The 23,829-nt window shown below is 40.5% G+C and overlaps 1 long non-coding RNA gene across 1 annotated transcript in view; it reads right to left on the reverse strand.

The window, feature by feature from the left end:
* Positions 1 to 19,757, reverse strand: part of LOC135313287 (uncharacterized) — a 116,073-nt gene extending 96,316 nt beyond the window's left edge. Inside the window, exon 1 of the long non-coding RNA XR_010372906.1 lies at positions 19,659 to 19,757. This is a non-coding gene — a long non-coding RNA (uncharacterized LOC135313287). The remainder of the gene's footprint in view (positions 1 to 19,658) is intronic.
* Positions 19,758 to 23,829: the final 4,072 nt, after the last annotated feature.

The following is a 23,829-nucleotide window of genomic DNA, read 5'->3' on the forward strand; positions in this document are numbered from 1 at the left end:
AGTTTATGCAAATAGGATCAGAGGAATTAACATATTGGAAGGAGCTGACATTTGTCCTGATATATTGAATCGTTAGCATGACAGAATCACTTAAGCTGGATCCACTAACATCAGGTTTCCTCTCATTATTGACCCCTGCAGAGTAGGCCTGACAAGTGGAACTGCTGCAAAGTTCATTAATAATGTGAAATAAATCAATTGTTCGGGAAATACTGAAAACAGATGACACTGAACTCAGACTTTTTGCAAATTCAGCACATATCAGTTTCCATCAAGGACACCAGTTATAAGAACGTCCTTTTCTGACCTATATTCAGGAGCTACACTTTACTCCTAGGCAAGCTTGCAGGGATATTGGGAAAGGAGCCATTACTGGAATAATGCCCTTCACTGGGTAATGAAAAGCAATATTATCTTACACATACCGACACAGATACCTGTAGACATTTTAGCTTACTGATTGACACCCTCAGCATGAATTATGGGCAGGACACATGCCCCAGAGCCAGGCCTTGTTTTCATCCAGAAGGAGCAGTGAAATACACCTTCTGACTGACTGACCAGGCTACTTTTTCCAACATAAACACTGCCTAAGCTAACAAAGGCATTTTCTACTTTATAATCTACAGAGGTAGAAAAGTCTATACTCAAGTAAAAGTTATAAGAAACAGATATGTTGTAGCGAAAACTGAAAATCAAGTTCCCTTGCTTGTGTTACTACCAGAATTTAGAGGGCCAAATGCTCTGACCTTCCCTTCCATCAAGTCAAAACCACAAAGGAAGTAATTGACTTGATTAATGCTGCTTTTTGTTGCTCACAAAATGTCCATGAACAGATTGAGATTTTCATTAATATATTCATGGTTCATGTTTAGTCCAGTTTTGGATAATTTTTTAAACCACTTTATGGAGATGTTTAATTTGTTCTGCTGACCACAAGCTGGTTGGCAATATTTGACACATGGTAATTAATGCAGAATGCATCTGGAAAAGCTATTGTTGCATGTCACACGGTGTTACTCAGCCTTGGATAAGGTGAGATTAACTCAGGCAAAGCATAAGAGTACAGAAAAATCTAAGTTATAAGAGATCCTGAGACAAAATGCTGTTAAAGTATAGAATCATTTAACAAAATAATAAGAACTTAAGAACACAAGATTGTTCCTTTCATGGCAAATACACACTTACTAAAAAAACTAACTTCTTGGAACAAGTTTAGGCATTAGGTGATTATTATGAATTCTCCTTTAATTTATGATCAGCCTGTGTTAGTTGTTTATCCAATGTTTTTCCTCATACATGTAGGTACATGCAAGAGTTTGAATCCAATTCTTCTGTAAAACCAATGAGATCTTTTTCGAAGTTTGTTTTCCCCAGCAACTCTTCGCAAATTCTTTTGTCACATAGATGTTACAGGAACACAAGCTCAAACACAGCAAACTAGCAACAACAGAATTAAGTTTTGCTCGCTGAAGTTTTTGCATAACATTCAGTTGTTGATCTTTTCAGAAGAAGAGTCAAAAAACAATGATCATGTGAAGTTTGCTGTAGGGACTAAACAAATGCAATATTTGATCACAGGTAGCCATGAAAGAATTGCTTTCAAATTCTGTTTTAAAAATTACTATTCCTGATTATGCATGATGACAAATTAAGGTTGTGGCCAAAACCTGCCCACCAACTAAAATTTTAGGTTTAGGACTAAACAGCATTGCTTTCCACCTTCAGAGCACCTACAGAGCTTTTAATGTGCACGAAGCAGAGCTAGTACAATTGCTCTGCACAATGTAAAACACAAGCTGGAAAAAGACAGATGTGTGAAAAATATTCGAAAGTGCATCTTAACATTTAGATGCAATATAAACACTTTCTTCAGAGATTCAAGTCTTAATTTAAATTATGCAGACACCAAATAGTGTGGGCAGTGGGCTTGCACCCACTAAGGAATCAACATCCTGGTAACCACACTTTCAGGATTACACAGTGCTCTTGGGAATCTTTGTTGGCATGCTCACAAAAAAAAAATTTTTTTTTTTTTTTTTTTTAAGAGCTGATCTTTTGCAAAATTAGTCCCTGAAAACTGCTGCATCAGGAAGAGAGTTGCCAGCAGGTCAAGAGACATGACTCCCCTTGACTCAGCCCCTGTGAGAAGCGTCTCAAGTGTCAGGTTCAGTGCTGGGATCCCAGTACAAGACAGACATTCGCTTACAGCAATGAGTCCAGCAAAGGCTCACAAAGATGACGAAGGGACTGATCACATGAAGAGAATCTGAGAGCTGGGACTGTTCAGCCAGGGAGAGGGAAAAGGTGTAAAGTAGAGGGAGCCAGGTTGTTCTGAGTTGTGCCCAGTGACAGAAAGAGGGGCAACTGGTATTAACGAAATAGAAGGAAATTTCTTTTTAAGGCAAGAGAAGTCTTTTTAAGCATGAGGGTGGTTGAACAGTGTAACCTTGCCTAGAGCAGTTGTAAAGTCTCCGCCTGTGCAGATACTGAAAAACAAACTGGACATCCTCTTGGGCAAGTTGTTCTCTCTGACCCTGCTCAAGCAAGGGTTGGAGTGACCATTTCTGGAGGCGCCTGCCAGCCTCAACCACTCTGATTTTATGTTAACAAACACGGCTCCTCAAAGCACCTAACAAAGTTATTACATATCCTTTCCCATTTTTTCTTTATACTTCTCTTTCACCTCCAGTATTTGTATTTCATTTCATTTCTTCCTGTTCAATTTTGGGCTTTTCCTCTGCTTCTCTTTCCAGTCTTCCAGTTTCTCACAAATGGAAGCAGAGCTTTCAACTCGTGAAAATTAAAACTCAGCTTCTATGTATGGGAGTATCGTCATAGATTTAAACAGTAAAAGTAAAACATTAAAACATTAAAAGTAAAGAGCTAACGTGCTTATCCATAACGACACTGTCCTGCATGGTTACAAAGGTCTTGTAAACCTTCAGTCAGATTCTTGCTCTAAACTCCAAGCATGGCAAATATTAACATTAGGAGAATTTGTGAATCAAGATCTGAAGCCACAGCTTTACTACAGTTGCCACAAACTCGCAACATTCTAATGCAAAGCTGGAAGTTGTGTATAAACATCTACAGTTGCCTTCCATGCAAGTATAGCAAAGAACTTGCAAAACACAAAGGCACAATCCTTTTTAGTTGTAAAAGGAGTCATTAGGAAGTAAACTGTCTCGTGCTGAAGGTCACACAAGCAGCTGATAGCAATACAACCCAGGAGAAACCCAACTTCTGTAATCACTACATACAAAAACATTCTCTCCCACACACCCTCCAGTTCTTTGGCATATTATCTCTATCTGAAGGAGTCTGCAAACAGGCCTAGGATCACATCACAACTGATGATTATGCTGCTGAGAAAGTGTTCTTTTGAGCACAACAGTTACTGCTTTTGGCCTTTTCTTCTATAACCTTACACTTGCCAAGGTTTAAATTACTGATCCTGTTATTTCTGTTCTAGCACTTTAATTTACCATCCCCCCAAATTACAATTATGATACTGTCAAGACTATTGTGGTCTCCATCATGGCCTTTCAGTCAGATTCTTTTCATTGGTTCATCATTCTTTACTCTATTGATTACTTTCGTCAACATCTTTCCTCCAGCTTGTACGGACCTGATGAGGACAGGTAGAGCAAACACTGCAATGCAGAGTCAGCTGTTTGCTTGCAGATTTGAAAGGCAAAGCATTCCAGGAAGGTACACTGAGTGTTCAGCCAAGTGCATGAGCTCCGTCAGTGTGTGATATAGAGAGCATCCAACTATCTTACATCCTTTGTGATGAGCAGGACAGGAAGGTGCAGCTAAAACTCATCTCTTATTGCCCTCCTGGTATTTTGATATTATATGCTGTGCCTCAGGCATTTAAGATTTGCATGCCTTCATCACACACTGCTTCCTGAAACTTGTTTATTTTAGAAAAGCTTAGACTTGAACACTCCATTCCAGGTGCTTGAGTGTCACTTAAATGGGAAGGTAAGGCACATAAGAAGGCTGGACTGGGATCTCTGCAATTGTCTCTTCTGACACATTATCCTGTATAAGAAAGGTCCAGATCTGTCCCACTTTTATTTCTTCTCTGTTTGGCTATTATTGAGATACAGATCCATAAACTAATACTTTTCCTAGGTACCTGTTTTTACATCAATTCCCAAGTCAGAATGAACCATCACCACCGTTATATTATGTTTATAGGGCCATACCATTGACTTACTACCTAATTATGTCCTCTTTTCCAACTAGGCTGCCTTCTTGCCATACCAAAGCCTGGACTAAGTATCTGAAGTATTCTTTAACTGAAACACAAATAACTATTGCAAGGATCACTGCAATTTATTCCTTTAATAAGTAATTTAGGAGACAGACTTTTCCTTGCACCTGGAATTAAACACATACAGCTGAAGCTTTCTGTTGAGCAATGCATCATCTTTTACTTCAGAAACACTACCCAACTGTGCCAGCAGTTAAACCCTTTCAGAAGCAGAGGTATTTGCTCATGCCTTTGTTTCATTCAATTTGAACCACTGTAATGCCCTTTTTGCCAGTCTCCCTGAACAAAATTAACAGACTGCAGCTGGTACCAAATGTTGCTGCTGGGATTCTGACTAGCACCAGATGGAGTGAGTGCGTAATTGCACTTGTCTCCATCATCCACCGGTTGCCAGTCAAATTTCACATTAGCTTCAAGGTGCTCTCCCTGACCTATACAGCCCTTTAAAATCTTCAATCATGCTTTCTCACTGATGTGATAGTCTTTTATATAGTTTCATGCCACTCTGCTGTAGTGCAGTAGTAGCTAAGTGTTCATGCGCCACAGGAACGGCCATGATAGAAGAGCCTGAATAAAATATAAGGGGAGAACAGCAGCAGAAAATGCTTTCCTTTTTAATAAATAATTTTAAAAGAGTTTTAAAAAAGAATTTCTATTCAAAATATGAAAACACAATTGGTTGAGTATTACAGACTTCAACAGATGATCTTTACATCCCTACAGCCTCAAATGGCTTCAAACTAGAAAAAATCTAACTAAACTTGCATTATTCATATTTATTAAATATATTAATATTTATTAAATATGTAGTTTGATTTCATATGGATTTCCTTTTACTATTGAAGCATTTCTACAAAAAATTGAAGCACATAGTATTAAAGTACCTTCTGCCATACCACTTTTGCCCTGTGAGTTCCTGGCTGAACGCCTCACGGATGCTGCTGTTTAGCATGTGCCTAGGCAGGAGATTCATCCTTCCCTTTCAGGTTGCTACCTTGAATTTATCACCTGGATCATTAGGTCACATGGTGGAGGAAACACCCCCATGTATCTCAAAACCAGCTTACACTCTTCACAGTGGAAACAGGTAGAAGTTGAGATTTTGCATGGTTTGTGGAACCCTCAGCTATCCACTCCATATCAGTACAGCAATGTCAAAACACAACATGCTGCTGACAACAGTCACTTGTCAAAACGTACATTAAAAGCTCAGGATTGCTTTATCAGAAAGCAATGCAGTTACTTCTCACCAGCATCTCATTTTGTCCTAAACTGAATGCCCCTCAGCCAGCACTGCTTGGCCCTTCATTTGGAGGAGAGAGTCCCCTTCCAACAAATGTACACATGCATCAGGTGAAGGGAAAACAGGAGAAGGCAAGGAATAAGTAACCGAAGCACAAAGCTACCAGTACATCATTTCAACCTAAATAAACCCTGGTCTCACCACAGCTCAGCATCACTATGGGAAGTAGCTGTCTATCTAGAAACTAGCTTGTTAACAGATTTCCCCAATAAACTGCAAGTGTAATTATCTTCTTTTTACTAAGGCTTAGAGAAGGTCCCACAGCAAGTGAGCAGTACCAGTGGAAATCAGACTTAGGGCTTTGCATCTTAAGCTGCTCCTTGACGAAGTAGGTTATGTTGCTTTCCTCACCACTTAAATATGTGGGGTGTGTGCAATTACAACAGGCTATTTTCATGCCCAGAGTAGCTCAGCTATGAGAGAATGGGGCAAGAAGGCTAGGCAAAGATCCCAGTGGCTTCTATTAGCTCAAGAAGCCTTTTTAAAAGTACTCTAGTTAACTAGAGTCAGCAGTGGTGTAGCAGTTGCCAGGTTCTGTGGGGCTAAAGCATCCTAGCAAAAGTATTTCAGGGGTTTTGAGATTTCTTTACAGCTGTAGTTAAACCGAACCAGTTTTGTGGAACAGTCAAATGCCCCTCAGCTTCAGTGGGGTTTTGTACTCAGTTATGAATCTTAGAAATGCTTGAACTGTCCTTTTTAATCATATAATGAATACAAAACAGCTGCCACAATTGTAACAGTTCTCAGAGTGTTTCAACAACTGGCTTGAGTTAAGGCTAGTGCTCCAGACACTCAGCAGCTGCCTGCCACTTACACAGTTGTCTTCTCTACAAAAATTAGTGGCAGCCATCCATTACCCACTCACTAACACAGATGAAGGATTCCTCATGTCCAGAATGGCATAAACCACCAACAGTATTTTGCATGTGAGAGTAACTCCTTGCAGGTCCCCTTCAAAAGGGGTTAAGTAAACAATCCTTCTTTTCTATTTCTCAGATTTAGTTGGTTTTATAGTCTATGTAGTTAATTGTGTTACTATAGAAATGGGAACCAGTTTTGCTAACTAGTTTTACTCTACCCCAGAGCCCATCTTATATACCAGAACATGCTGTTGCTTCCATTTTTCCCCCTCACTGTATTTTAAGTAACTAGTATTTTTAAGCCCCTAGAGAATGCTTTTAGTAGAGCCAGTTATAAAATGGCTTTGCACCATAAACCACGTTCGCAACGACAACCAACATTTCAGAAGCAGCAAGAAGGAAGGGGTAATCCTGACTTGTTACTGGGTAAAGCCACCAGTGCATCATGTTATGCCACTAGGCACAGAACAGCATGGTACAGGACTGACCAAAGGAAGCCTGACAAAAGCATGGAAGGGAACTTTGTAGGAAATAGAGGAACACAAGAGGGGAAAAAAGGAAGACTACAGACCAGAAGGTCTTCTGTGCAGTGCAGGGCCAAACAGCTCCCTGCAGCATTGCTCACATAGGATCTTCTCAAAGCTGCTGAAAAGGTCTCAGCTCCTCTCGCATTAACTCCATCAAGACTCCCATGACAGACAAGCTGCTGCCACATGGCAGCTCCACCACCCTGTATCTGCTTGCAGCAGTTAGAAACACATCAGGGAGCAGACAAAGCTGAGAAGGCAAAACAGGGAGTTTCACTTGACCAGGTCTAGCATTCTCTCCAGTTATCTGGAACAGATTTCAAAGCTACAGAACAATGAATTCTAATTTAAGCCAATGTGAAGGAAACTTTGAATTGTCTTAAGGCTACAAACACAGAAAAGGAGAAGTTAAGACTGAGGTATAAGCCTGGAACAAGTCCCACTGGAAACTGGTGCACAAAAATAAACAGGCTGTGTATTTGAAAGCACAAGGCTGTGTGCTGAGAAGCAGGTGTTCAAGCATTCAAGAAAGCTGCATTTACTTCATTCCCAGATAAACATGCCACTGAATATAGTGAACAGCATCCTCAACAGCTGCAATGAGAATGCGTAGCTTTTTAAAAATCAGGACAATCTGAATTAACACAGGGTTAAATCTAGTGTCCACAGACTGAATTTCATGCTGTGCTTTGTTACCTCATTGTAGCTATGAGCCCGTCCACCCATTTCACCACAAGCATCCCCTCATCCTGTACCTTTACCTTCCCTTAATGCTTCAGTTTACAGCTTCATCTTCTTTTAACCTTCCTTGAGGAAAGTCTGCTTCTCACACAGAGGTGGCTCTCTGCTTATCTTTATCCAGCAGACTATTATCGGCAAAACCCAAAAAGACAAATTCATCCTTTGTGCTGATGCAATTGACTTGTCACCTACTTTTACAGCTAATTAGCTCTTTAGTAGATGATGGTGGATGTCAGAGGTCATCTGATAGCTGATCCTGCTAAACTGACCGTAAATATTTCTTTCCAATTGTATGTGATTGCCTCTTACTGCTACATTCTCTCTCAAATTAACACGGCACATTTAACCTATTTATTCAGAAGGGAGAGTATTAAACCTGGATTTTAAAAAAATGACAGTTTCATAAGGCACAAGCACTCAGAACCAAATCTTTCACTGAAGACCTGACCTGAGCTGAGGATACAAGTGATGTCTAATCAGGCCCTGGTAACAGTGGTCTTGAGCCATGTTTTCTCCTGGAATTTTCAGCTTTTATTTGGTGTTTAACTGACAAGGTTTCTTGTCTTCATAAATAGAAGTACTTTTACAACAAGATTACACGCACATACAACTATACCTAAAATCCCAGCAGATAATATTTTTTAACTCTGTATAAAGTAATTTCTGCTGCAAAGTAAGAAAAATAAAAATCTTCATACTTAGAGTTACCAGCAAACAAAGGACAAAGTTTTGTTTTAAAAAAATGGCCCCTTTTTCAGGACATCAAATTTCACTAAGCTGAAGTTATTGAATCTAAAGGACCTAAACATGCATACAGTTTTAGGTAAAAAAATATGAAAATTAAATACTTAATTGGTAAAACGGACCAAAGCAGTAACAACAGTTTTCACCCAAGAAGTTTCCCACAACATTTTTTCCTTACTGCATTTCAGGAATACCCAGAAAGGACGTAGAGAATACCTCAGATACAGCCCTGCCTAGCACTTGGCACCTGGAGTGGGCTTTGCTGCAGGCTTGCCCAGTGACCATTTCAATAGTATACATTTTTCCAGGATAAAAGAGAAAGGCTGTTTGTGCTTTATGGCAAAGATACATCTTTGGCTGACAGGAAGGATGCTTTCCAACACCTGTCTGTGAGCTCCCAGCACAACCCCGAGAGGCAGCTCCAGTATTTTGGCAGCTGAGGGCTTCCAAAGATGGCCATGTTACAGGCAATAACTGTTTCCTGAGAAACTTCCTTATACATATCTTTAACAGCAGCATCACAGGGGTTTCTACACCTCAAGCACTTCCAGAAGCAGTGCTGAGGCACAAATGAGTACCATCAGGCTACCTCTAAATAGCACAAGGGGACAAGGCAGGGACAAGAACAACAGGGAGCCCTTAGGCAGCAGGGGCCAGGCAGGGCCAGGGCAGCAGGTAGCAGGAGCCCCTCAGGGCCAGGGAGGCTGCTTAGGGTGGGCAAGGCTTGCTTCTGCACAAGTTAACACAGCACCATATGACCAGCAGGACCATCACAGCTGCATATTTCTACAAGAGACTACTCCATCCCAATCAAGGGGAGCTGTGAGCATAAAGAGCAGGAGATGGTACTGTGGCTCCACAAGCTGTGCTGAGCAGCAGCTTTCATTTAATCAAACGTTATCTCCAGAAACCACAGCTGCAGCTGAGGCCTCTAAGAAACACAGCTTCTCCTGGGAGCCCTTTGCTCATGCTTCAGTGAGAACATCAGAATATTTGCTTTGGGTTATGTACCAAAAGTTTAGTTTTGTACCTGGAATCTCAGTGTGTGGAAAGCCATGGTCTGCAGGGTGAGGGAGAAGGACCAGCACTAAGTAATACCCAGCTCTCCAGGATCATCAGGAGCTCCTCAGTGGAAACCCCTCCTGTTTACACTGCTTGGATAGTTTTATTCGAATACACAGCAAGTTCAAGAGAACACGATGGGTAAAAAAAGGCAAAATTACACTCCTACATGCAAAAGACAGAGGAGGGAACACCTATAAGACACCACATGAGCTATGGGCTGCAGTTTCTAGCAGTTTGAGGGAGTCAAGTTTTTGACACCAACGCCCCTCCAGGCTGTTTTGTGCCACTAGACGATACCTGCACAGCAAACCCCAAACACAACACATCTTTTCAAGCCTTCCTTGGGCCTTACCTGAATACCTAAGTAGAATTATAGAAATAGAACTAAAAATTAGTTATATTTCCTGTAACTATTGGTTATCAACCTTGTTTCTATGTACTTAGTAGAAAGTATCTTTTTTTCAATAAACACATTATAAAAAGCTAGTTTGTCATGTGTTTTTAGCTTGTCTAGAGCGTCAGCAAAAGTTTACTGCTCCACCTCTTTCCAAAATGATTGCCAGGATTCCTACACAGAATATAAAAAATTTCTTTACGTTATCCATAGACAACTGTCTTCATCTCTAAGCCTGCAATTAAAACATCTTCTCTTTGAGCAAAGGGAATACTAAAGCCTCAACCCAAGCAGCCTGAAACAAGCCATGCAATTTCTCCATGGCACAGCATGCCTTCAGAGGCTGGGGTACTCACGTTCCTTTTCTGTGATTCAACTTTACGTAAACTGCCTTAGTTCAGGGACCACCTCTTGCAACTGGCCTGGCCAAGAGGGTTATGCTGCTAGCCATCTAATTTTAAGGTACATTTCTTATTTAACTGAGGACATTACTCATTTTTTTGTTATTGTTTGGGGGGAGAGGGAGAATCTTGTGCAGTGCTGCCTCAATATTTTTCAGCTGCAGTCAAAGTAGTACCAGACAAGATTCAACATCACTGAAAATTTTTCCCTTAGTTTGATGTCCCAACTGCACGGCAACATATAGATGCTAGTGTGAAAAGGACAGCTAATTTTTCAAGAACATTTTGGAAATATACTTACAATATCATACTAGCGATGTATTGCTGGCCACAGTTAAATAGCTTTGGAAAACCTGTTATCAAGGATAAACTACAAACATTGAGATATTTATGAAGTTAGAAGGGTTGTTTCTATCATCTGCTAGAAGAATAAGCTCGAGCAAAAATTTTAGCTTCAAACATCACACAGCCAGAACACCCACTGTTTTATACAAGTAATGCTTTAATATTAGAGACTTCTAGCATTTGCAGCTGTCTTCAGTGGCAATTGCTTAAAAATCATTTTGCTATTCTTTCTGTATTAAGAAATCAATGCCCCTTTTTTATCATTTATCTATCCAAAGATCCTCCTAATTTATTATCAGTTCATTAATGTACTGCCTACTACCTTTCAAGATCATTAAAGAAGTTAAATATCTTAAACCTTCTTCCTCAGCATTTTGTCCCTTAGAGCTGTATTGTATATACGTGATTAAATTCACCATACTGTTTCAAGTCTGATCACCCCTCACCTCTCCTCATTTGCTTTTAAGGGGATAAAATTATAAGGTTGGAAAACCAAATTTTAAGTATAACTAATAATTTCTTCTAGAGATAAGTCATCCTCTATTCATCAAGCCCTGCCTTCTCTTCCTTTCAAGCAGAAAGAGGCCATAAGATATTTCTAAGATTCCACCAGGATGCCCGAGCCTCTCTGACCTAAGTTTCCCTGGTTACTTTTGTGTTCTGCTTCAATAGCCATCTGGGTGAAACAAAACAGGGCCCGTCAATAGGATCATCTCTCCACAGAGGGGATCCAGCTCTGTTCCTTCACCTTCACCAAAACCCATATACTTCAGTCTTCTGTATCTTCTGTCCTCAGCTGTGGGCATTCTCCACCAGACAAGGTGCCTTAGAGATGCTGTGTGTCAGTCCCCTCTGCCAGCTGAGCTAATGGATCTGTTTCACTAGTTCAGCATTTCAGTGTGGTGATTTGCATGTGATACACTGGCCTCTCCTTGCACACGTTTGTGCCAATACTGTATAATTACTGATTCTACTGTTAAGGGATTTTTCTTTTTACGTCATTATACATAACACCAATTCTGAGCTGTGCTGATGCCCAAGTCACTTCTGCTTTTTTCACATTCCTGAAGATGCCTTTGCAAGCCGAATTTGTCATTCACAAGCAGGCCTATTTCTATATGTAATCCTAAACACAGAAAGCCTCTCACTTCATGTCAGCAAGACTTTCATACAGTTAAAGAGTAAAGACCTTTGCCTTAAATTAGGAATTAATTCAATGAGGAATGATATGGCAATTCCTTCAGCTATGGATAAGCTATATGAGTTTATTACTAATAAACTACAGCAGCATAAATGACTGTCACATCTGATTAAGATGGAATTTCATCTGACTTAATTTACACACTGCAGATCTAACTACTTCTTCCTCCATATTATTTCCAACCATTAGACACACTCAGAAACTCCCTCTGCAGACAGTCCATCCCAAATCACCAGCAGAGTCCATTAAAACATGAGACTACTCTCTGACATTTCTCAGAATAAAGCTGCAATTTATTGCCAAACACAAGATTAAATGTTTAGCTTTAAGAAGCAGCTTTAGTCACTGTTAAAAGGAGGATGCTTTAGTGAATGAGATGCAGCGAAGCCAAAGAACACCTTCCGAAGAGCTGGCTGCTGCCAGGGTAGCATGCCAGCTTGTTGAACAATACAAACGTCCTGTTCTCATTTCCACCCTGCAACACACAATCTGTCACTACTGGTCCCTATCTGGCATGCCAAACGGCAGGAAAAATGACAAAGTTATGTTGTGACAAACAAACATCAGCAATCCTCAGTTTTAACTTGCAGGCTGTCTGGAGAAGATGAGAGGTAACATCTGGAAAGCATGTCAGATCAGGGTGAAGGCTAAAAGAAACTGCTCTCTTAACTGGAATAGATTCGGTTTCAGACTAGGTGAAAGAACTACTGTTGATACAAGTAGCTGGAGGACTGTGTTGGCTAAGTTTGAAGTAACTACCCCATCCCTGGGGGGGGTGTGTGACAAACTCATCCTCACTATGGCAACAGCAGGGCAGAGTAAGATTTACAGATGGTACCTCCTAATTCTGTACCTGTCAAGGTAAACGCCAAGGCATCAACTTCAGTTACACAGGGTCAGGCAGAAGCCAAGACTTACTGAAAAGTGAAAAGGCAAGCGATAAACAACAATGGTGGAGGACTGACTCTACCAGCAGATATTACAAAAGTCATTTGGAGCTAAAAGAAATACTGTATTTAAGATCAGTTATTACTTCAATTAAATGAGGTCAAGGATCATACAGTATCAGTCAAGATGCCAGACTATGTCACTTCCTTTAATGCTCTCCAACTTTTTTTTTTAACAATACTTGGCTAGACAAAACTATATCATTAACTAATTGGTATGATGTATTCCTTTAACACTCAAGCTTCTGTGCTTGGCAGAATATTCATAGCATTACAAAAACTGTTTTACCAGGAGTAATTTTGATCTAAATATAAATTAGAGATTTAGAACTGAATTAAAAACCTTATCAGTGGTGGATTTGTAAACTGTGATGTGATGTTTGGTTTTTTGTTTTTGTTTGTTTTTTGTTTTTGGTTTTTTTTTTGTTTTTTTTTTGTTTTTTAAGGTAAGCAAGCCTCATTTTCATGTTTAAGGTACATCATCCACACACACTTAAGTTTAGCCCTTTATACAAACTAAGGACTCCAGTGAGGCACAGCTCTTCGCTGCGCACTGAAGAACAGCAAGCACACACTTCTGCATGGGAGTTGTCCAGGGAAGGAGTTGCAACACAGTCATTGCAAGCATCTCACTGTTGTTCGAAGAGCCACCTGCTACTCAACTACCCTAATGTACCCAAATCAATTAATGTTGTCTCACAGCAGTGACGGCCAGGTCCACCAGCCTGTCTGCCAGGAATGCCATGCATACAGTGTTTGCCTTTTCCTTTCAAGGAGTACAGTCTGCTCTTCACTTAAGGAAGAGAATATCACTCTTCTGTGTGGGTCGTGGTGCAGATATCTGATGTTTTCAGCTGTTTCCTGCAATTCGGGATATTTTCCACATCAACCTCACCCTCTATCCTGAATTCCCCAACATCTATTGACGAGACACACATTGCGAATTCTCAGTTTCATATACAGCAGAGTTACACTAAAAAGAAACAAATGCCACTACAGGCAGATTTCCCATCATCGGCAGAAACACTCAGCTCACTGATGCTTATCATCAAACTTGAAATTCTAGCCCACCTGCTCCACATCTGCTGTGCATCTATTTTGAAAGCCAGGGATGGCACAGGCAAGATCAATAGAGGTTATGATGGGAGGAGAAAAGCTATGAACAATAGATTTGTTTTACTACTGTGTATCCAAATACATGGGGGCTAAACCAGTGCAATCTGACTGAAATCTAGGCAGTGCTGCTGGAACATCAGCTCCTAGAAACTGTGGGCAAGATGTTTCCAGACACACTGATGGGTGCAAGACAAAAAAAAAAACCACCACACAAAAAACAGTAGAGCAAATAGTTTTTCAGTTTAGGATTATTTTAGTTCCTTAATAGTTTCTTAATAGGACTGGTTTTGTCCAGATAGGGTAATTGTGTCAAGTTTGCACAATACAAGCCCCTGCTTTTGAGCTGCGGTGTTACCTAGGTGTTGCTAGTAAGCCTCCTTTATTTATTTTGGTCTTTGCTGTTTTTTTAAGCAGTACAGTAGAACGAGTTATGCTTTCTTCATGTCACAGGCCTCCTGGGCTGATTTTGTACACACAGAAAAAGAAGCTTCTGGCATTTTTCACATTTCAACCAGCAGTGGCTTGGCTGCATTATCAAAGCAGGCCTGGCAGATACACAGGACAGAGCATCCAAGACCCACCACAGACGCTGCCTGCACAAATGAACTAATAGCACAGATACTGCTGGGCCACAGCAAGGAGGCCAGGGGAAAAATAAAAACCTATGGAGACAGAGCTAGGCCAGGGCTGTAAAGAATCTGCTTTTCTTAGCAGGTGCTTTAAGTTCCAACATCTGCTGGCCATATAAATCAAAGAAGCTTCTACAACCATTTACTTAAATGAATGACGTGAACATATAAATACACTGTAAGGTTTTCTCCCTATTACTGTTCTTGGCATTGAACCCATATAGAAGCTTCGGCAATTTTTTTGTCCACTGGAAAGGTAAGCTTATGGTAAGAAAAAAGTCAACTGGTGTGTTGCTTGTGGAAGAATTCAAAGATTTTTTTAATAAAAGACTTTAAAAAATAGAGTTCTTCATTTATTTTAGAATAGAGTTCCTTCCTACTTTTAGCTTTATTGTATATTCAACTCCCAGAATTGAGCCCTGATTTTATTCAAGTCAAAAGTAGTTTTACCAGCTTCATTCAAGAGGATTTTGCTTCTATTAATTACATGACACATGAGAAAAAAAGCAAAGCTCACATCACCTCCAGTTGAACATCAGTGTCTGTCACGTGTGACTGTCACATGTTTTTGTTATTATTTGCCACCTAAATATATGATTCAAGCAAGTCCTTATAAAACGGACTTTCTGTTTTACAGCTATTCACTTATCCCCTCTATTACAGAAGATGAGCTCCCCACACCTTCAACTGCCCCTTCCTGCAAACCCTTACAGAAAATCCTTATTCTTGTTTTGAAGGTCTCATACTCTAATCGCTGTCCTGGCAAAAGTATGTCTGCTGAACTTTTACACTTTTAATAAAAAAAGACATTTCATTCTTAGGGACTTAATTATGTGAAAGCCATAACTAAGCTAAAAAAAGTGTTCATTATAATGTTGAATGATGATTACTTTGCAGCATTCTCCTCCTTCCCCCCTCCCAGTAATTTTGGGGTGCAGTTACTTACATAGCTTTTGTACACTATGCAGCCCCTCTGCTGACATGACTTGAGGCAAACCACTTTCCAGTCATCTCTGGCACAAAAGGCTGACTGGCTGCTTAGTCTCTGGCACTAAACACATCTTCCCCCATCTGATATTCACAAGGCCTGAACACAAACCCCGTTTTCTGCTGGGCTTGTTTCTCCAAGACATAAGGCTATGTAGGCCGTATGTCTGAACCAAAAAGCTACAGTGAGCTATTCACTCAAGTTTCATGTTCAGTCCAGCAAGCTCCTCCAAGCTCACAGAGTGCTTGCTGTTCACTCTCACACTGTTAGTCCCATAGAGCAACAGCTTCTGGAGATAATACTGAGCACTTGGGTCTAGTCCTGCTGCTCACCACAGCCAAAGTAACTGGATGAAATTAGTGAGAAGGAAAGGAGATCATCCTTTGTACCAAACATCCTTTGTACCTTCCACTGGTGCCTACAGCAGTATTTCAAGAGAAGGAGAAGCTGATTTTGGTCCTACCTGCACCCCCCCAAAAAAATCAGTCTGACAATATGAGTGCCAAAACAGAATATCAGCTCCAGAAGGGTTTTTGGTTTCATTGATTGCTTGTTTTAGCCACATGCACAACGTGAGTGCCACCCTACAGGCCCTTTGAAATGCAGACAGTTCCAGATATCCCAAATCTGCCACTCCAACCTCAGAGGGTATATAGTAGACAAGCAGTCCCACTTGGGTCCCGGTGACTTATTCATGTGGAGAGGCTCCTATCAGTTGGTCAGCGCCATGATTTGGCCTCATATTTGGTAGGCAATTTTATTTTTCTAGTGCATCCCCACTCTTCTTTCAGAAATACATAGAGGTCGGGCACCTGAAGTCTAAAGACTATATATAAAGGCTGCTGTCCTTTAGCACTGCCTTAAGAATGGAGACAATGTGCATTTTAACTGATTCCAGAAAAAATTCTGTCCCTTGATGAAGCTTTTATGTGATGTGGATAATCAGCCATTGCAGAGTGCTACTGGTGCCCAGCTGCTAGTCTACGGTGATTGCCTCTATTTACAGGAACATTCAGGCACACAGACCCTCAGCAAGTACAACAGTCATCCTCCAAAGCAAGTGTTTCCAAGAGACCTGGTAAAGAGGGATCACCTGCTCCCTCTTATCACTGGACACTAGAACTACTACAACAGAGAGATACACCCATAGCTTAGCACCAAGTGCTCCCTCCTCGAGTGGGAAACTGCATAGCTTACAGGCAGGGCCTGTGGTTCAAGATCTAGAGTCCATGACATTTTCTGTCCTATTTTGCAGACAAAGTCACACATCAAGTTTCATTGACATGTTTTCAAATTAATAGCTTAATACCTTGGAGTTGTGGGTTAAACTCAGTGTTGGATGTTTCCTTGTTGTATCCTGTCACTGTTGAGAAATAATCTGTGCAGCCACTTGGACTGCCAAAGAAACATCTGCAAAAAATGCTGTCAGATATGCTGTCAAGAATAATGGCTGCATATGGGAGAACAACTGCATACAGCCGTCTACTCACAGAAGAGATATTATAGACAGATATAATCATGTTCATTAAAGCTCATTCATCCTAAGCAGTGCAACATATCACTTGGCCACTAAAGAACAGTTGATGAGCATTTTAATAAAAAGAATTAAAACTTATAAAAGTGAAGGCCCAGGTTGAGAATGTCTATGGACCTCAAAAAAAAAAATCACTTGTCACCATAGAAGATACCAGCAAGCGAGTCTAGAATGTACCCTAATAATACCTGTGAGCAAAAATTATATTTAGAGCAAAGAAGAAACCTGAACCACCTAAGAGGAGTAAAAACATGCCATATAACAGAGAAAAGTTTTATCAGACTTGATTTGCTTTCTTAGCTTTGAGCTTTTCTACACAGTATGTTTTCACCCTTACCCTATTTATTCATTCTAATATTGCAAGTGATCTGGAATAAAAATCAATGAGAATATTCCAAGAATAAAGTAAATAATGAAAAATAATGACACAGTCCATTCCTAAAAGACTAATTCCTTTTATCTTAGTTAGACCACACCGAAATATCATTGAACCAAAAAATTATAATAGTGATTGATAATGAATCATTATTGCCCTGGACTTAACATAGACCATTTTGCAATATATCAGAGCAAAAAGTACTATAAGAAGACTGTAGAATAGCAGTAAGTATTTAAATGGTACGTGATAGCTTTATAAAACAAGTGATGGATCTGGGAAAAAAGTAAATCCTTGCAGAAACTAATAAGCTTCTGTCTGCACAGCGGAGTTCACAAAATGGCAATACTGTGTCATTAGGCTGGCACGATAGCTGAATCACTAATACACCATCAGCAAAGCACGTGCAGAATGAAGTCTGTGAAGTCAGACTCCTGTTTCGTGCTTGGGCATGCTGGGAGGGTCTCAGCCTTTGCATGGAGCAGGGATAGCCATGCTAGACCGGAACATACTTGAACTGACAAAGCACTCCTTCAGTCGGACTCACATGGCTTGGCACCACCAAATAAGTAGCAGATGCCTCCTCCATGTTCAGGGCCTCTCTGCACCTGTACCATAAATAAATTAATAGATGCTGCACAAATTCAGCAGATGTCTTCAGAGCAAAGACTAAAGCAACTGCCCATGTACCAAAGATATGGGCTTTTCCACCTTAACATGTTGGTGATGCTCAGGTTCTTGGCAGTTCCCTGTGCGCTTTAGAGGAGGGATCAAGAAACCTGTGCTTACACCGGATGCATGCTCCATGTCTGTAGCCTCTCTCCAACAACTGTGACAACTGCTTTTACCACCAGCTTTCTTCCACCCGTCCCTGGTATCTCTTTCTCTGTCATCTTGACTATTTATTTGTCCTGCTAGGTTTGAGGTAGGGCAGAGCCTCCTCTGACTGCTCCTCAGATTTCAGCACAGAGCAAGTCCAAGCCCCAAGTGCTGCACGTGTTTCCAGCCTCTTACGCACCCTGCTGAGCAGCATGAGCACCACTAGGATAGGCAACTCTTCCTGAGCTGCCAAAACTAGCCATGATTCTCATTCGGGATCTATCACTGGAGCCAAAGCAATAGCAAGACTATGCCTGTGTATTACGTAGGCTGCCGTCCAGGAGTAATATGCTTTGGACCTTAGACTGATGTAACCAAAAACAAATACTGGCAAAGCAAATAGTTAACACTAGCAAAGTGCCTGTATTATTGAAGTCCTGAGCAAACAATGGCTAACAAAGACATTTCCTCCAAATAAAACAAGGTTAGATTAAATATTGAAAGGTTAAAACACAAAAGTACACTCCAATAATTTTGAAGCTAAACTGATTAGAAATAGCAACATACAATATCGTCTTTGGCCTGAAGGAGGAGGAACTTTATGAATAAAACAAGTGCAACCCATTGGTCTAAAGGGGAAAATATGTCTCAGGCCAGATACAGATAACTAAAAAGAAAGTTCCAAAACTAATTACATACAGAAATACACATATTAGGCAGTGTTCTGCTAGCATAAAACAAGCTAAAGTTAGAACACATTTGTCTAGCTGAAATTGAATTATACTTTCCCTCCCCAAATCAGTCTAGTTAACATGGCCAGCTAGGATGTCATTCCTGGCTGGCTGCAGAAAACTGGGGCCTGTCCACGGCAGTTCAGGTTCAGATACAAAGCATATCATCATCTCCACCTTGGAAGAGTTCACAAGAAATTATGACAAGGATTTCTTTTGGTCAGGTGTCCCTAAGCCCCTTTTCTACTGTGTTTAATGCAAAACCAATTTGCAAAATTTAACACCGAATCTTAAACAGCCATTTGGAACGTTATAGTTTGTTTGGACAAAGAAAGGGAGAATCCCTCAGCTCCTGACTATGCAGAGCAGGAAACACAGAAGTACGGCACATTTTATTAATAGATTTTTGAGCATACCTTAAAAAGCATTGCTGGACGCTTTTCTATATACAGATACACTCTAGTATCAGACTACCATTTCATAAGCAGATGGACTAGCAGTGCTTAAAATTATGCGCTAATTTCTGTAAAGCAACTGCTTAAACATTAAAATTCAATTTAGTTATATTTATAAACACAAAGGGAAGAAATCTTCCCTGGTGGAACCCAGTGCATGGCATTTTGTCAACTAAGTAAATGAGTGCATTGCCTACCTTGCATTAAATCATTAGATATCCTCAAGCTTAGCATGTCTGAAGTCATCATTGGCTTTCATTTGCCAGGGCAGCACATGCAGAGTCGCTCACTCACGAGCGCAGTCCAAACTTACAGCACGCTCCACCCACACATGCATTCAAGGTCTAGAAGTTGCAAGAGTTATCATGAAAACACTGCTAGGATACTGTTGAGGTTCTCCAAAGCCTAAGCATGTTCAACTCAGATGCAGCCAAAGTTAGAGCAGAAAGTCCACTTCTCCTCCTTCCTTTTGGAGCATAAACTCAATGAATGGTCTTTCAACAGCAGAGGGCTGTTGAGTGTAGTGTTGCACATCACACAAAGCATCTCTATAGCAGTCTGTGCTAGTGCCTACCACAGTGGGGTCACTGATTACAAGACGGCCACTTCTACATAGAAAACATCTATATCACTAGGAGAAAGAGAGGCAATTGACTTTAACCACTCATGAGAAACGCGACTGTTTCTTAAGAGGTCGCGGCAGTGGCTGTTGAAGTATTCTGCCTACCTTACAACACAGAGCAGACGTACCCAAAAGCCTGTTCTGATCTGGATCCAATTCTTAAGTAGGTTTTGCCAATGTCTTGCCATGTGGACACACAGGTAGTTTCTCTTACCTCATGAAGTTTACAAGGTGAGTGCCAAAATAGCATATTTCCAGAGAGAAGGGAGGGTGAGGGGGTGGGGTGGGGTGTGGGGTAAAATCCTGTCAAAAAAATTAAAACAGCAGAAAAAATATCAGAACAAGCTGCCTGAGCAGAGTTAACTAAATTAAAAGGTATCAAGGCCACACTAGTAGCTATAGCTCGTTACTACAGTGTGAAATCACATTGTTTTGCCATCAGTTTCCTGTTCTTGCCACTGTTCACTTGAACGACCTTGGTCAAGTCACCTAATACCTGTTCACAAGCTTCCTATCCTTAAATTAAGGACACCAACCTTCTCCCATATGCACCAGACTTATCAGTACAGATGCCATCTTCTTAGAAAAGCGGGTACCTCTGATCATGCTAGCAAAAAGTTTTAGATTTTGTCCAGCTTCACTAATCTCTAACAATTTTTAATATTGCATCAGCAGTGAAGTCCAAAAACTACCATAGGTCTCTTCCTCACTTCTCCCCCAGTAATAAAACTAAGTACTCAGCTTAGTTGAAATACAAGATTAAGGAAAAAGAACTACCCCAAGTTTAAGCTTTGCATAAAAAAAAAAAAACAAAACAACACACACACAAAAGAAGGAGCTTTGGGTGGCTTAGGAAAGAACTCCAAAATCTAAAACGATACCTAAGAAACCCTAAGATAAATTACATGGTTGCCATTTTTATATCTCAGAAAAAAAAAAAGCTCTGTAGGGGAAAAGCAAATATGTTTCTTTCTCCTCAATTCTTGGCTGGATTAAAGGGGCATACAGAGCAGTGAAGCGGGGAGAGCAGTCTGGCTGCTACGAGCCATTTCTATACAGTCCTCACAGTCCGCAGATTCCAGAGAGACTCCACCACATTTTTCGAAGACCTGGGGTGCCTACTTTACTATTAGTGCCCTTGGACACACGCTACCCATTTCCTACCTTTGAACCCATCTCTCTCTCCTCATCCATTCTGGGGCCTGCAAGGGAGCATGTCTGCTCATTCACAGCTATAGTCCTTTGAAGTTCCATTGATATTCAAACCTTGTGGAGCCTTCTGAATCATAATGGCACCCTCAAACGCAACTCAGGCCACACTACAAATAAACTTGCTCTGGTGAACCTGCTAGTTGCTTCAGTGTGCTAACGTCAGCCTACCTCTGAGAAAAGGGCTCAGCAGCATAAGCATTGCAAAAGAAAATAAAATTCTCAGCATGGAGCCCTGGAGAAGAAAAACAGTGAGACATTTAAACCTAACCATTTCTTTTTAAATACTTGGGTGTTCTTTATAGAGGGAATTTCCCCCTCCTCTGCTCCCCCACCAGAAGCGTCCAAAGTGTTACTCACTTTATTTACAGAGCTTTGATGTGACCCTCCAAATTTTTAGTTCAGCTTTTTGGAATGTGAGGGTCAACTGATTTTCTCTTTCTGGGGAAATTAGACTGACTTTCATACCACCATTTATTCCAAACAAGGAAATGCATGGAGGAATCCTACTTTAATTCACAACAGTGTTTAAAATCTCCACCATCACAGAGTTTAGGTACCCTACACCAACACACATACCTTCATTGATTATTTTTACATGCAGAACATGTTTGGCCACTGCAAATGAGCAGCATCACAAGATCCGTTTGCTCTCAATGGTCCAAAAGAAAGTGACATCCCTCCTGGACAGAAGTTGGGATCATCACTTTCTAGTGGGAGAGAGACGTCTGTGCAAAAATAAAGACCCAAGAAATAACTGGAGTCCATGATAAAAGTCAAGCCCAACTTTCAAGTTGTGCCCTCAGAAGCAATGCCTCCGGCCAAGAGGCCATTGCTGGAACCATGCTGATCTGAGCAGATTTTCTGCCCACAGGTAGTGCTGCTTCTACATGATGGATTCCCACCCTTCAGGTAACAGTAATTGCTCTGAACTGCATCAAGTACATGTTCATGGCTCCTGGCATTTCCATTTATTTATTTTTATTTACTGACATCATCGGCTGCTGCCTGAGCCATTTTTCCCTGTGGTTACAGCAGCCTCTCAAGTATGATGTCTTTCAGTGAGAAAACAATTATAATGGCATATTGAGTGCTTATTTGTAAAAGCAATCTTAGTCTCATTAAAACTTTCTGCAGTCATATCATCCAGAAAGATCAGTCAGGGACAAAAACAAAAGCCTCTGGTATCTACTAGGATTTGAAAGAACAAATGTGTCTGACCCCAGACTCTGAAGAACCATTAAAATACAGCTACAAACCTAGGAGCTGACTCTGCAGAAGATTCTTGACTTCAAATCTTCCTTCTTGTTGGAAAGCATTGGAAATAGTCAAATACAATAGGCTTTGTGAGACATAGCATGGTGGAGCACTGCCTACGACCATTTCATATTCCCTAATACCTCCTCTCAGTGACTGTGCCTACAGAAGCATCCCACACAGCTGTGTCAAACTCATCTCCCTCCCAAAACCAGGAAGGCAAAGGGAACTGGAAGAGTTTGTGCCTGCAGACTGAGGTCTTACTTGAACTACATTAATCTACAGAATGTCTGTTTGTCTAGCTGACCACAGCAAATACACACACAGAGCAGTCCTTTGTATTGTAAGCATATTTATAATGTGTATAAATCTAAGGTCAGCTATTCCTGAACTGGAAAAGAAAAAAGTATTCCTTTCTCTAGTGGCTCATCTTACACAAGCATCACAACATAACCAGTTATGCAAAGAGTTCATTCCTGCACCTTCCTTCCAATTCTCAGTCCATTTCCAATCAAATAGCACTGAAATAGGTAATCAGGTTAGTTCCTGCCCTGTGCTCTGAATGGGACACACAGTAAGCAGGTCATTAAGAGATACACTATACCCAGAGCTCATTATGCCTTACAAGCAGCTTACTGCATTAAACTAATCTCACCTCTGATATTTAGGCTATCTTTGCATAATAAAGTGGGAATCAGGTACATCAAACAAAGGCTACACAGGGGCAAAGCAGTTCTTATATCATCAGAGCATTTTCCTACTTAACTCACTAGACAGAAAAAACAATATCCACTTCAAGCTGTGAGAGAGGCATCAAGCCGGTCCCTGCCCCAGCAAACATGTGCTTTAGCAGCATTAAAATAATCAAATAATACAGTTTTAACTATGACTTCGTTTCAGTGCATTTGGTATCCCTCTGGTTAAGACTGAAGCTGCAACAACATGAGCCAACATTTTCAGATGTCTTATCTATACTTAGTTAAGCATATAAGTGAGCTCACTCTGCATTTGTTCTTGATACACAGTAAAATGCTCATTCAGATGCTTGCCTTAAAGACAACAGCTAAGATACATAACTACTCTTCTACCTACTCAGGAAAGAATAGAAAATAGAATTCCTTAAACTTAAATATGGATAACTTCCTGTTTTTAGAATTCCCAACTTCTATGCACTTTTTGCACTTCTTGTCTATGAAGTGTAATATTTTGTGTTTGATAAATATTTCATAATGACATAATTTCTAAAATATGTACATTTTACTTATATGAAATTCTTCCCT

Source organism: Phalacrocorax carbo, chromosome 4 (assembly GCF_963921805.1).
Source record: "Phalacrocorax carbo chromosome 4, bPhaCar2.1, whole genome shotgun sequence".
NCBI lineage: Eukaryota > Metazoa > Chordata > Aves > Suliformes > Phalacrocoracidae > Phalacrocorax > Phalacrocorax carbo.